The following is a 16,321-nucleotide window of genomic DNA, read 5'->3' as shown; positions in this document are numbered from 1 at the left end:
AAACGAGAGTTTGTCCACTGAAGCATTAGCCTTTGAGCTTAGGTCCATCCCACATCATTAACAAGTCAACCTGATTTCATGATAACACATCTGCTACATGATACTGGACAGATGCTGTACATAACATATCGCTTGAAGTTATCTGGCTTGGTCCAGACTGGATACTACAGGGATTGGACTTTGGTTTCATTTCCATGCAGACCTCTGGTGAGGTTTGCAGGGCTTTAAATGCTGGTGCCATTTATATGTATACTATTACCAACATACAGTGACAAGCTAAAAGCCATGGGATAGGAACTAGAATGGTGTCCCATGACTTTTGCTATGTTTCATTCAAGCTAAAGAATGCAGTGCTGTCCTGTGGTAAATGCATTGAATGTATAAGATATGTGATTTCTGTCTCTTTGAGTGGACAATTCTAGACAGAAGTTACTGGTCACAATCATTACCACCCACTGCACTGTCCACTGTGGGCCTTCTGTGATGTATTCCAGGAACACACAATCTCAGGCTTTGCTGCAACTCCGATAATACACGTCACAGGTTGACTTTTGTCTTTTAGTCTCATCTCCAGTCATCAGGTATGTTGCCAAAAGGTTAATGTTTATTAGATCCAAAAGCTCATAGTCTATTTGCAATACTTCTCTACAGGGCCAGTACAAGCTGTGTGTCTAAGTGAGTGTTTGTTTGCAACATGTGCGGGTCAATGGTTTCAAATTAAGCAGATGCTGTTTGCATTTTGTTTGCAAAGTGTTATGATGAATGGACCAAAAGAAATGCTTCAGTTTGACATGTACTATTTTTATATACACTGACATTTAAAGATATCAAGAACATGCTGTTTTATATTAATGCACTGTGTTTTTATATTGTTATTTTAAATGATCGATTATCATTATTGTACCTGAAGACTTGCACATAGACTTATATAGAGACTGTTATTTTGTTTAATAAAAATGAAGCACTGCCGTTCACTGTTTGTTTTCATCATAAACCCAACCAAATATGTCCGGTCATCTTCAGTGGTCTCCTCCTGAATGGTGCGCTAAGCTGTTCTCCACAGACAGCACTCTGAGATTTGAAGAGCGTAGTGCATTGAGGATAAGAGAGCAATCTGTCGGAGCGTTGGAATGCTTTCTTTCCTCTCATTTTTTTTTTTTTTTTTTTTTTCGCTGACATTTAGCTGGTGCAGGAGGTGAGAGGCTGCTCGGCTCCCGCTGAGCTCCAGCTGCCTGCCGCCACACGCAGCACTGACAGGAGCAAACCCCATCAACCTGCGACATTTTCTCATCTCCCTAACCCCTCACACACTCATTCACACACCATACACTCTCTACACACTGCTCTCACACACACAAAGGAGAGAGAAATCCCTACACACACTCACTAGGAAAATGGAGAACATTCCAGCTTTCAAAGACACGCTCTGTGCTTTCTTTTTGAAGATAAAATAAGGTTTTGTACAGAAAAAAGAAAAAAAATCCCTATATTTTCCAACAATGTGCAGATGAAATGCTATTGACATTGGCTTTATTTATGCTAATAATAATTAGTAATTTATTTACTTAACTGGGAATTATTTAATTAGTATTTTAAATAATTCCAAGTTAAGTAAGGTTCTATACAAAAACACAGATTATAGAAAATGAGTCTACGATTAATAACAATTGTTGACCCCCTTTTTGTGGTATATAGAAGCATTTTAAAAAGGTTCTATAATTAATATAATATAATATAATAATATAATATAATATAAATTTAATATTGCTTTTAAATGCTCAACCCCACCCACTAACACTGAATTTATAAGGAGTTTTTACCTGGGCTTCAACCTGCCTAGTCCAACTAATTTACAATGAGGTTAAATAAGGAATGTTTAACCTGGCCTTTAAATGTTTAGCCCCACCCATTCACAATGAAGTTATAAGGAGTGTTTAACCTGACATTTAGATGTTGAGCCCCACCCATTCACACTAAAGTTATAATATATCAATGCAGAAAGATTTGATTCCAAGTCATGTTGGTGCATTTCGATTGGCCCATTCATCATAGAATTGTGGGAGCAGTATCAGTTAAAAAGTTGTTGTGTAAAAAGTAGAGGTAGAAAAGTACAAGTAGAGGTAGGAAGGAAAGAGAGTCCCTATTTTTGGTATTTCCATCAGGAGTTTAATTAAATATTCTGCATGTATTTGTCCTTTAAGGTAAATGCTGGCAGTGTGTGTGTGTGTGTGTGTGTGTGGGCGGCTCTGCGTGTGTGAGAGTGGAGGACGAACACCCTGCTGACACACTCTGTCAGGATCATGATGAATGAATGCAATATGGCACCAGTCACCCTACAGAGTCACTCAATAACAGAGAGAAGGAGGGGGGGGCAGGAGAGGGGGACAAAAAGATAGACAGACAGACAGGCAGACAGACAGACAGTAGGAGACAGAGAGAGAGAGAGAGAGAGAGAGAGAGAGACCTTAGATGTTAGAGATGTTGTATATCAAGCAGTAACTGTTGGCCTGAAACATCAGAGAACTGTAAGCAGTGAAGGAGCTGAATGAGTGAATCAATAAGGTAAATGAACTGAATCTGCAGTGACACTTCACAGCCTCCGCTACACCACACAGCTACACCCACACACAGCTACATACCCCTCCTCACAGCCTCCATCCACTTCACCACACAGCTACACCCACTCACAGCTACATACTCCTCCTCACAGCCTCCATCCACTACACCACACAGCTACACCCACACACAGCTACATACTCCTCCTCACAGGCTCTATCCACTACACCACACAGCTACACCCACACACAGCTACATACCCCTCCTCACAGCCTCCATCCACTACACCACACAGCTACACCCACACACAGCTACATACCCCTCCTCACAGGCTCCATCCACTACACCACACAGCTACACCCACTCACAGCTACATACCCCTCCTCACAGGCTCCATCCACTACACCACACAGCTACACCCACTCACAGCTACATACCCCTCCTCACAGCCTCCATCCACTACACCACACAGCTACACCCACTCACAGCTACATACCCCTCCTCACAGCCTCCATCCACTACACCACACAGCTACACCCACTCACAGCTACATACCCCTCCTCACAGCCTCCATCCACTACACCACACAGCTACACCCACTCACAGCTACATACCCCTCCTCACAGCCTCCATCCACTACACCACACAGCTACACCCACTCACAGCTACATACCCCTCCTCACAGGCTCTATCCACTACACCACACAGCTACACCCACTCACAGCTACATACCCCTCCTCACAGGCTCTATCCACTACACCACACAGCTACACCCACTCACAGCTACATACCCCTCCTCACAGCCTCCATCCACTACACCACACAGCTACACCCACTCACAGCTACATACCCCTCCTCACAGGCTCTATCCACTACACCACACAGCTACACCCACTCACAGCTACATACCCCTCCTCACAGGCTCTATCCACTACACCACACAGCTACACCCACTCACAGCTACATACCCCTCCTCACAGCCTCCATCCACTACACCACACAGCTACACCCACTCACAGCTACATACCCCTCCTCACAGGCTCTATCCACTACACCACACAGCTACACCCACACACAGCTACATACCCCTCCTCACAGCCTCCATCCACTACACCACACAGCTACACCCACTCACAGCTACATACCCCTCCTCACAGGCTCTATCCACTACACCACACAGCTACACCCACTCACAGCTACATACCCCTCCTCACAGGCTCCATCCACTACACCACACAGCTACACCCACACACAGCTACATACCCCTCCTCACAGGCTCCATCCACTACACCACACAGCTACACCCACTCACAGCTACATACCCCTTCTCACAGGCTCTATCCACTACACCACACAGCTACACCCACTCACAGCTACATACCCCTCCTCACAGGCTCTATCCACTACACCACACAGCTACACCCACTCACAGCTACATACCCCTCCTCACAGGCTCTATCCACTACACCACACAGCTACACCCACACACAGCTACATACCCCTCCTCACAGGCTCTATCCACTACACCACACAGCTACACCCACACACAGCTACATACCCCTCCTCACAGCCTCCATCCACTACACCACACAGCTACACCCACTCACAGCTACATACCCCTCCTCACAGGCTCTATCCACTACACCACACAGCTACACCCACTCACAGCTACATACCCCTCCTCACAGGCTCTATCCACTACACCACACAGCTACACCCACTCACAGCTACATACCCCTCCTCACAGCCTCCATCCACTACACCACACAGCTACACCCACTCACAGCTACATACCCCTCCTCACAGCCTCCATCCACTACACCACACAGCTACACCCACTCACAGCTACATACCCCTCCTCACAGGCTCTATCCACTACACCACACAGCTACACCCACTCACAGCTACATACCCCTCCTCACAGGCTCTATCCACTACACCACACAGCTACACCCACTCACAGCTACATACCCCTCCTCACAGGCTCTATCCACTACACCACACAGCTACACCCACTCACAGCTACATACCCCTCCTCACAGGCTCTATCCACTACACCACACAGCTACACCCACACACAGCTACATACCCCTCCTCACAGGCTCCATCCACTACACCACACAGCTACACCCACACACAGCTACATACCCCTCCTCACAGGCTCTATCCACTACACCACACAGCTACACCCACTCACAGCTACATACCCCTCCTCACAGCCTCCATCCACTACACCACACAGCTACACCCACTCACAGCTACATACCCCTCCTCACAGGCTCCATCCACTACACCACACAGCTACACCCACTCACAGCTACATACCCCTCCTCACAGCCTCCATCCACTACACCACACAGCTACACCCACTCACAGCTACATACCCCTCCTCACAGCCTCCATCCACTACACCACACAGCTACACCCACTCACAGCTACATACCCCTCCTCACAGGCTCTATCCACTACACCACACAGCTACACCCGCACCCCTCCTCACAGGCTCCATCCACTACACCACACACACACACACACACACACACTCCTGGTCCTGAGCCACTGAGCCGTGAGTCAGTCAGGTGTCGTTCTTGTATTCTTAAGGTGAGTCCTGATCATTACTGACCCGAATATGCGGCCGGCTCTGACATCATGACTGATTACCTTCTGTTGCTGCGGGAACCCAGAGAGGGCGACTCGGGGGAGCGCGGAGGCTGCCGTGCTTCGACCCAATCACCGCGGTAACCTGACACATGCAGCCCACATCGCTGTAGTTACCTGACAACTCGTCTGATGTGCAGGGCAATGGAGAACCCAGTCTGAGTGAGACAGGAAATGACTGATCTATTACACAAATGTCTTTCTCTCCCGTTCTCTCTCTCTCTTTCTCTCTTTCTGTCTTTTCCATTTACTTTCTCTATTGTTTTTCCTCTCTCATGTCTTCTTTCACAGTAGTTGAAACTACTTTGCTCTCTCTCTCTTTCTAAACTTTTGCTTTTCTCTCTACCTTCTTTTCTAATATTTGATTCTCTTTCATTACTATTTTTATTTCCCTTTTTCGGAATCTGTGATTCTATTCCCATCTTTCTATTTTTCCCACCTCTTGTTTTTTCTTTTCTAAAGCTTTCCTCATTCTCTCTTCTCCTTGCATTTATTTATTTCCCTCTCTTCTTTTCCTCTTATTCCCTTTTTTCTTTCTTTTACTGCCCCTCACCCTTTTTTACTTTCGTTTTTATCTGGCCCTTGTTGTTTCTTCTCCTACTCATTCCTCTCATTTACCTTTCTTTAGCACTTTCACTTGCTATCTGCCCTTTAATCACTTTCTTTTTGCTCTTATCATTTTGCCTTCTTTCTTTCCTTTTTCTTGTCTTTTTCCTCAGTTTCTCTATTCTCACTCTTTTTCTATCTCTCTTCTTTTTGCCTTTTCCTCTAATTTTATTCCCTTCATCATGTCCTTGTCTTTTCCACTCTGACTCTGAGCTTTTTCTGTCAATCTCTTTTTCTCTGATTTTTTCTCTTTTGTTTTTTCCTTTCTTCTTTACCTGCCGTCTCTTATCTCTCACTTTCTGTTCCCCTTTCTCTCTTTCTCTGCCTCTCTCTCTCACTGGTCTGTAGACATTGAGAGATGAGTGCTAGTTCAGTGTTCGTTTTATCAGAGCAGCTCATGGGGCATTTATGACTGTCACTCTGCTGACAACTGAACTAGCAAAGACAAATGAGCTTCAGAACACAGTGGACTGCGCTCTCGCGCTCTGCCGCTTTACTCTCGCGTTTAGCCTAAACGCTTACAACAAGAGGACATTTATCTGCACTTTCTGTGACACATCGAACGTTCCCTTACTTCCAGCTTCCATCACTAGCGTCCGCTCTACCTTCCCCTAACCTTTAGTGAAAGTATGACAGCCCAATTCATTCGCTCTCTCCGGGCCGAGCGAGGACGCCGCTCTCCGCCAGCGCCGCGCCTTTCTTCGGTGATGTACACAATCCTTGGATGTCAGCGATTCTGAGAGTTGGCTTGGAGACAGTCAATTAAGTTCAAGGTGAGAGGGAAAGACAAAGAAAGAGAGTAAAAGAGAGAGAGAAACGTGTCATGGCTTTTACACTCTTCGCATCACTGGGTCGTCCCATCAATCCCAGCATTGTTGGCCTAGAAAGCATTATGAGGGGCTTTATACAGTGATAGCTGGGGCGATGGCTAAAGAGTGGTGGAATGGAAACGGCAGCATTCACTCACTTTGGGTTATTTGGCCTATTTTCTATTGCTTGAAAAATGTCTTATTATACAGTTGTGGTCAAAAGTTTACATACACTTGTAAAAAAACATAATGTTATGGCTGTCTTGAGTTTTCAATAAGTTCTACAACTCTTATTTTTCTGTGATAGAGTGATCGGAACACATACATGTTTGTCACAAAAAACAGTCATAAAATTTGGTTCTTTCATAAATTTATTATGGGTCTGCTGAAAATGTCACCAAATCTGCTGGGTCAAAAATATACATACAGCAACATTAGTATTTGGTTACATGTCCCTTGGCCATTTTCACGGCAACTAGGCGCTTTTGGTAGCCATCCACAAGCTCCTGGCAAGCTTCAGGTTGAATGTTTGACCACTCTTCTTGACAGAATTGGTGCAGTTCAGCTAAATGTGATGGTTTTCTTGCATGAACCCGTTTCTTTAGCACTGTCCACATGTTCTCAATGGGGTTTAAGTCAGGACTTTGGGAAGGCCATTCTAAAACCTTAATTCTAGCCTGGTTTAGCCATTCCTTTACCACTTTTGATGTGTGTTTTGGGTCATTGTCTTGTTGGAACACCCAACTGCGCCCAAGACCCAACCTTCGGGCTGATGGTTTTAAGTTTTCCTGCAGAATTTGGAGGTAATCCTCCTTCTTCATTATCCCATTTACTTTCTGCAAAGAACCAGTTCCACTGGCAGCAAAACATCCCCAGAGCATAATACTACCACCACCATGCTTGACAGTAGGCATGGTGTTCCTGGGATTAAAGGCCTCACCTTTTCTCCTCCAAACATATTGCTGGGTGTTGTGGCCAAACAGCTAAATTTTTGTTTCGTCTGACCAGAGAACTTTCCTCCAGAAGGTTTTATCTTTGTCCATGTGATCAGCAGCAAACTTCAGCCGAGTCTTAAGGTGCCTTTTCTGGAGCAAGGGCTTCTTTCTTGCACGGCAGCCTCTCAGTCCATGGCGATGTAAAACACGCTTGACTGTGGAGACTGACACCTGTGTTCCATCAGCTTCCAAATCCTTGCAGACCTGCTTCTTGGTGATTCTTGGTTGACTCTTGACCATCCTGACCAATCTCCTCTCGGCAGCATGTGATAGCTTGCGTTTTCTTCCTGATCGTGGCAGTGACACAACTGTTCCATGCACTTTATACTTGCGTATAATTGTCTGCACAGTTGCTCTTGGGACCTGTAGCTGCTTTGAAATGGCTCCAAGTGACTTCCCTGACTTGTTCAAGTCAATAATTCACTTTTTCAGATCCACACTGAGTTCCTTTGACTTTCCCATTGTAGCTTTTGTAGCTGAGTCTAATCACTGGGTCAAATGAGCCCTATTTAAATGGGCTCATGAGAAGTCAACAGCTGTAGTCAATCAGAATCACTTACAAGAAGTGAAGAGGCCATGACATGAAGCTAATTTGATTGACACAACTCGCTACATCACCAAAATTGACAAATTTTGTTGCTGTATGTATATTTTTGACCCAGCAGATTTGGTGACATTTTCAGCAGACCCATAATAAATTTATGAAAGAACCAAATTTTATGACTGTTTTTTGTGACAAACATGTATGTGTTCCGATCACTCTATCACAGAAAAATAAGAGTTGTAGAACTTATTGAAAACTCAAGACAGCCATAACATTATGTTTTTTTACAAGTGTATGTAAACTTTTGACCACAACTGTATGTCATACACACATACAGTAGTTTTACATGAAGATTTTTTAGCATTATATGTCATTTTCACCTTAAAAACTGCATCAAAATCACTGTAATGCTCAACTGATTTTAATAGTGTAAATGGCAACTGAGTTGTTGCTACTCCAGAAACCACAAGTTGCTAACTGCACTACATAAGTCTGTTAAAGTGGGCAGGACAACACTGTGAAAAAGATACAGCATAACCAGAGTTATGTTTGTGTAAAATCCTTAATATTACTTAACCACAAGTGTAAGGAGTCCTTAACATTAATATTAATGTGAGCCAAACCTAAACTTTGCCCACATCGGGCATTTACTAGTAGTCAACATACCTAGATGCAGCTGTTATGAATGGGTTGCACATCTGGCCCACTTCTGGGCCATTATTCCATGTGATCCATATGCCATTAGTAAATGCCACATGTGGCCAGGTTCAGGCCACAGTAATGTTGATATAAGGACTGGTGGCTCAAAGTATGAATTACAGTTGCTGACTGGTGGTGGAGCCCAAGTGCAAAACATACCAATTCTCACATAAAGCTGCTTTAACAGGCTTAAACCTTTATATACAGTCTGCACAGTAGTGATGGGTTTCAGTATATTGGGCTGTTAGCAGCAGAAAATGTTGGTTAAGATATCTGATCTGAACTGTGAACAAAATTGCAATTTTTGTGTGGGTATAAGGCCAAAATGCAGAAAAAACACTTATATAGTAACCAGATTTAAAAATACCCTGTGATTTTTTTATATTAATATTTTCACAATAATCTCAAATTTTGACTGGATTAGTTGGATGGAGTTTTTGCAGTTTAAAGCTCATGCTCAACTAACTCTCTCACACTGAGGATTCTGCTGCAGTTGTCCTGAAGGACTAAGCAAGTCAAATATGCACATTGCTCAAATTAGCAATTTTATTTTCCAGTCACTGCCGCCGTCCTTGCAGCTGTCAATGCTCAAAGTCCCGACTGGCCGGGAGGGGACTGAGGGGATTTAGCGAGGCAGATTATTGGTCAGCGATTTGGCCCTTTTCAGAGATCATTGTCCGTATTGGGCCGATGATGGATTGAATTCGGATGCACCTTCCTCCTGCACACGCTAAAGCCTCGGTACGTAGATCCATCAGGCCGAGTGACTGCTCGGATCCTGCGGGATGCGCCGCTCGCTTCCCTGTTAATTCCAACTTCGCGCTATCGATTGGTCGAAAATCAATCCAGCCTAAGTCACTAAGCCAAGAGGGAGGAGGGCAGGGATAAAGAAAAAAGGGAAGAAGAACTGCCACCGCCTGCACCAAGGCGCATCCCAGATTAAACGTCTACAAGGAAGGAGGAAGAGACGGATGCACCGCTTTAATGCATACAAAAGTGAGCATTCCCCAAATTAAACCCCGAGAGAGGTGGGAGGAGGTGGGAACGAAAGAAGGAAAGAAAAAGAAAGCAACAAAGATGTCCAATCCACTGTGATGCATTACTCCAATCAAAGGACTAAATCTAAAGCTCGCAGTTGAGATTGTTTCCTGCTTAGCCTTTGTTTTATTCAGGTAATTCTGACCTCAATATTCTCAACATCTTTTGCAAGGAAACATCTGTCAAAAACACCCTAACAAAAACTGCCTGGTCCGAGAACACCCACACATAAGCACAGGGGGAACTTATAGTACAGCACAAAAACTCCAACGACTTTCAGACTTTCAAGGGGAAAAATAAGAAAACTTATATAAGAAAACTTATATAAGTTATTTCCTGAAAAAACACAGAATTACGCTGCTAGGCTGCAGCTTGGTGGATGCTATGGTGTCCCAGACTGTTGCTGTGATACCCCATGTGGTTTGTTGGGTGTTTGAAGGATGCAAAAACATTTGCACACATTCATTCCTATCAGAAAAAAATGCACAAACACAAGTAGGAAAAAAAAACTCAGGCACTGTGGTATCCCAGATGGTTGCTTGAGTGTCTCAGGTGGTTGTTCAGGTGCTGATAAATGGTTGTTGTGTACAACACGTGGATGCTGGGTGTTATCAGAGTATTTCTAGCATTTTGATCATTTAAAAAACCTATGCACGCATTCAGTCCTACCGGTAAACAATATGCAAAACTCTTTTGCCATGTGGAAACCATTCATCCGATATAACAAAAACAACTCTAAGCAGATACTGATATAATTTCGATACCAATGTGCATCACTGGGCACTTTATTAATTCGTTATAATGTAAATCAAATCTAAAAACTCAAGATTTATTAGAGTTAAACCCGAGTGAAGGGAAGGACAGGAAGGTTTGAGAGTGTAAAGCAAAGGCCTGGCAATGGAGGCCGAGGGCAGAGCCTGCTGAGCCATTCTGCAGCACCGTAATGCTTTATTTATGAGGACGCGCTTTGTTTAAATGGATAAATGATGAGGGGGAGAATAGAGAGGCGTTGCAAATCTTTAGCATGCTGTAGACGGCAGAGGCGCAGCTGACCTCAACACCCTTCTCCACTCTCGAGCCTGTAATTGGAGAGTGAGTTGGTGCTGCGGCACTTCAGACCATTTCCTCCGCCGCAGAGCCTGCTCGAGCTTTCGGGCCGCAGCAGAACGTCCAGTACTTTAACGTTCCATCCGGGTCATCCTTCCTTTTCCAAAGTGTTTCGGATGTGTCGGAGCGTTCAATAACACGGTACGGAAATAGAACCGCTGGAGGATCTGAAAATAATGATCTCAAATTTCGCTCAGAGGCACAGACCACTCTTTCGACCTGAGAGCCAAAGAGATCTTAGATGAAGAGCTGGAAAAATACGGAAAAGCTCTGTAAATCTCAGTGCACTTGTTTATAAAAGAAATAGTCTTTCCAAGTGTCAGATTTTTTCATTTTTATGTTTTTTCCAGTTCATTGCAGTTGAAATGTTACATTAATTACAATTCTAAGCTCTGAATAATTTGGTCAAAATGAAACAGTTTTTACTGTTGTTAAAGTTTTACAGCCAAAAAGTTTTTTGTTCAAAGTTCACAGTCTTAAAAACTGTTAATTATTATTATTTTTTATTTAAAACTTAAATTTACCCAAATTAACTATATAATACAACCTTATCTGATCTTTGCTGATAAATGTATACTTTAGTAACAAGGTGGAAATTAATCTCACGCCTCGACTACTGCAATGCCGTGCTAACTGGCCTCCCGGCCTGTGTAGTAAAACCACTACAGATGATTCAGAATGCAGCAGCACGTTTGGTCTTCAACCAACCAAAACGGGCACATGTCACCCCGCTGCTCATTGAGCTCCATTGGCTACCGGTTGCTGCTCGCATCAAATTCAAAGCGCTTACAATCGCCTACAAGGTGATGACAGAACAGCTCCTTCCTACCTGCACTCGCTCCTGAAGGCTTACGCAACCTCCCGGCCACTGCGCTCCTCCAGTGAACGTCGCCTCGCTTTGCCAAACACTCACACAAAGCAATCCAGACTGTTCTCATACAGAGTTCCCCAATGGTGGAACAAACTACCTTCCACTACCAGATCAGGAGAATCTCTCACTATCTTTAAGAGACTCCTGAAGACAGAGCTCTTCAAAGAGCACTTACTCTCTTAACACCTCTAACAAACTAACTAATTCTAACCTCTTCTCCTTCTTCCTCTTCTCTACTCCTCTATCCCATTATTTCCCTCTGACCTCCTTAAGGCCCTATCTATAGATGCTTTATTTTTAACTTCTATTATTTTTGTACTTAACCTCTTCTATTATTTGCACTTCAATATTGTAAGTCGCTTTGGACAAAAGCGTCTGCCAAATGTAATGTAATGTAATGTAATGTAATGTAATGTAATTTACCTTAAGATTGTGCTTAAGAGTTTATTAGCAAAAAAAAGCAAATACACATACACTGTAATGAACTAGCGTTCATCAGCCAAGACAAGTGGTGTTCCACTGAAAGGAAATTGTATGACTATATGAGTAGGCTTAATCTCTGTCGGGAAAACTGACCAATGCTATGTACAGCCTATTTACTTGGATTTGACGCTACTTGGCAACTTCACAATTTGGGTTAGTTGCAGTAGTTATAGCTTTTGAAAAATATTTATTTTGTCATTTATCAGCATTAAATCAATAAAATCAATTAATCTAATATAATCTATATTTGAAAAAAATGAAAAGAATAAGAAACTTAAAAATGCATGGTTCAAACCTGGAGCAGGAATTAGCCAATACTACTACAACTAGAATTAACAGCTTAACAATGTTAAGGACATATTTAAATTAACAATATACTTTTTACTGTATACATAACTATGGTAACATTTAAATTTGTAATATCATAATAGTTTTTTTAACTTCTGATTCCGATAAATAGCTGTGTTGCTTTTCAGCATTTACAGACTGAAATATCTCCAAACAAACAACACTTTAGTCAAACCTAGAGCTAATAGTACAGTATTTGCTCTCTCAGTAACAGACTTAAGTTGCTGCGAGTAAAAGGTAAGATGTTAAATTGAATCTGAATCAGTGTGTGTCATTGTGTGTTATGTTTCGTTACCACAGGTTCATGGTCCAGCAAAAGTTGCAGACGGGAATCTGAATCTATATATGGATCGGCTCTGTCTGTCTGATATTCACTGAGTGAATGACATCAATATTAGTCCCAGCACTGATAAAAAAAAATAATAATTGGATTGGAACAAACGGTCATTTGTATGTAAATTATGTAATCAGTCAACATCATAATATAATCTTAAACAAAACAAATACATAAAAACATTATAAAAATTGGAATGAAGCATTTGTCTGTTGAACACATATGACTAGAGTGTTTCATATACATATTTCACAGCGCTGAATGAACAGTGTTAACAGAATAATGTGAGACATGACTAAAATGCAAATCCTAACCTGTAATGGATGACTCACGTAAAAGGATGTGATACAGATTCATTTATTAATGCAAAAATAATGAGACTTTTGAATCAATTTAATTATTATGTTTTGAAGTAAATGTTAGTTATTGCAGACAGGGGCATGCAAAAGTGCTGCTTTCTAAGTGGAATTCATTTTTTATGTGCTAAAGGTTTTATTAATGTTGAAACCCATGCACAATATCTATGTTTCAATACATTCGAGCTATTTTCACAAACAGATTTGGATACCCACCGAGCATTTAGCATTGTGGAAACGAAATGATTGAATCATGCTTCAGAATGCCTGCAGCTGTTATGCAATCTCAAACAGACTCGTTTATTATCTATGGAAAAAGACAAGAATACCAACATATATATAAAATATTCTTGCCTTTCACTATTCTTTTTTCTGCATGAGATAAGTTTTTGCGCCTGTTTCTAAAAAATAGCATGTGCCAAATACCACATAAACAAGTTTTTTACCACATAAACAAGTATTTAAAGTACAGTGAGGCAAGCATGTAATGATAGTTAGCATGCTACTCAGGATAAAACGTCCTTGTATTTACTTATATGCTACCTATGCCTTGTGTGTCTAAGTCTTTAGTTCTAATCTGACAGTGGTTATCAACTTAACTCTAGACCAGAATAAGGTTTTCTGTGTTTTCATTTATCACCATGCTCTGTTTTTGAATGTAACACTACCTCTTAGATTAAGGACAATGCTTCATGCACCTCATACAAATATCGTCGCTGTTAAATGAAAAACAAGTATCTTCAGAACAGCAACTTTACAGAAAAGAGAAAAAAACTTCTAAACCTTCAATGGAAGTCAATGTAAAAGGAGTTAATTTTAGGTCATTTTGAAGTATTTCTATTGGTTCTATTCTGTTCATCAAGAAAGTGTAAATGACAATTTGTCTGTTCAAATTATGTAGTAAACTAAAAATTGACAAAAATTAAGATACTTGTTTTTTATTGGACAGCGACAATATATAGCAGTGGAGTGCTAAAGTTCAGCAGCCTAGCTGCTGGTTAACTAGTTAACATTAGGGCATCATATGTCTTCAGAGAGTGGGCAGGTGGGGCAGCAATTATTTTTTGTCCACCTTAAGTCTGAAGCCTCTGTTGTCTGTTGCACCATTTAAGGTGCAATGGGAAGATTTGCTAGCAAGCTATTGACACAAACTCCTACAACATAGCCGTTATCATAATTCTTTACAAGGACAATACTTAAATCTGTGGGTGTTTTTTGGTGGCTTGTGCTGCACCATTTTCCCAATGATTCTCTTAACCCTCTGTTTTAAGTGTGCCTCTGAAAAATCTCGGTTTAAAGGGCCAAGTAGCCCTAACACTTCACCTAACATCCCTCCAGCCTATCTAGAATCAGAACACCCTACCCATATGCATGCAAGTGCAAGACAGAAGTGTAGGGCTAACGAGTAAAATGGGATTGAGCCAAACTTTTCAATTTCTTTAACCATCAAAGACCACATCAGACCATCTAAAAACTGCTCAAGCCGTAGTTTTTTTTTACAGCATAGGAGTATCTTTCTGGATGAATTCATAACAAGTTGTAAACAGCAAAATAGAATTTTCAGCAAATTCATCTTTTAAAACATAATTTCTTGTTCCTTGAATTATTAGCCAGTGTGAATGTGACATTAATATAATATTACAAACTCCCTGACATTTATCTTTACATTCACAAGGAAGTGCACTGCTGATATTAGGTGCATTTACCAGCACTGCTTGTTGGAGAAAAGTGAGGCAGCCTGGCATTTATATTCCAAGGTTTTAGGGGCTCGGAGCTCTCACTGCAGTGGGGGACTGAAGACCAATTAGTGGTTCGATGGGGAGGCCTAGCAATGCTACTCTGTGTGTGTTAATCAGTATGCTACTGCAGGTGCATTGTTGCATTATGTATTCAGGCTCAAACTCGCTCTCCAAATGTGCCATAAATTAACTTCTCCAAGGCCTGCGACACCGCATGCACGGCCCTTTAAAAAGCAGCCTGCCTCAGGAAAGCAGGAAAAAAGAGAAAGGAGATGTTCAAAGGAATAAGCAGCAAAATAAAGCTGCAACTGTCAGAGAGGGGACAAAACAAGGCTTCTATAACTCAGAGAGAGTGGCACAGGCATGAGGCGATAACTATAACCCAGCTGGACTGCAGCTTAGGCTGGAACTCTATAAGCCAATCCGATTTCTGTCAGTAAATGTACTAAATTAGATCAACTATCCATAATAAACTCTAGAATTGGCACCAGTGCGCCCTAGCCGACTCTTTATACCTTCATTACGCGCAGTTGAACTGGCATGGCTTTGGGCAGACGTGCCAAATCTCGTTCCTGCCGCGTTCGGACCGAGCGGGAGGTTGCGGCTCGACCAAATGTCATTGGATATAATACGGGCACAGGTCACTACAACTGTTTTATTACGTGGGGCATAATTGCAGGGCTTGGCCGGGTATGGGCGAGTCTGCGGCTGCCCGCTGACTGAAGAGCGCTGTTAAATGAGCCATTGGCTAAGCCATCGCTGTTTTACCGCAGCATCAATGAAGCATTGTGTCCCCAGTCGTTCACACACACACGCTCTCTGTTTCTCTTTCACACACTGGCTTCTCCTCACTCTCACATCTCACACCAAACTCAACAACCATGCCTGTGACTTTCATACTGGTTTTGAATTTAACACAAAACATATCTAATCAAAAAAACATCTGAAGTTTGCTTCCATAGGTTTTCAATGTGGCTAATAGGCAACGGGAGCTTGTTTCAGGATCATTAATGCTGCTACTGTTTTATCTGTCACAAAGTTGCATATTGAAGGTTTTTCAAGACATGTTGGGTTCTGCACAGGAGCTACAATGTGACTAATGTAGCTAACAAGGAATAGGAGATTCTGCTGAACCTTCTGACTTTTTTAAAAAGGACATTTCAACTAAAGGTTGAGAG

General features: G+C 42.3%; 1 protein-coding gene across 30 annotated transcripts in view; it reads right to left on the bottom strand.

Moving 5' to 3' along the window:
• Positions 1 to 16,321, bottom strand: part of LOC103047288 (adhesion G protein-coupled receptor L3) — a 365,140-nt gene that overhangs the window by 325,688 nt on the left and 23,131 nt on the right. The gene's annotated exons all lie outside the window — the stretch shown is intronic.

Source organism: Astyanax mexicanus, chromosome 25 (assembly GCF_023375975.1).
Source record: "Astyanax mexicanus isolate ESR-SI-001 chromosome 25, AstMex3_surface, whole genome shotgun sequence".
In the NCBI taxonomy this organism is placed as follows: Eukaryota; Metazoa; Chordata; class Actinopteri; order Characiformes; family Acestrorhamphidae; genus Astyanax; species Astyanax mexicanus.
Note: the sequence above shows the minus strand (reverse complement) of the source record. Positions and strands in the feature narration are given on the sequence as shown.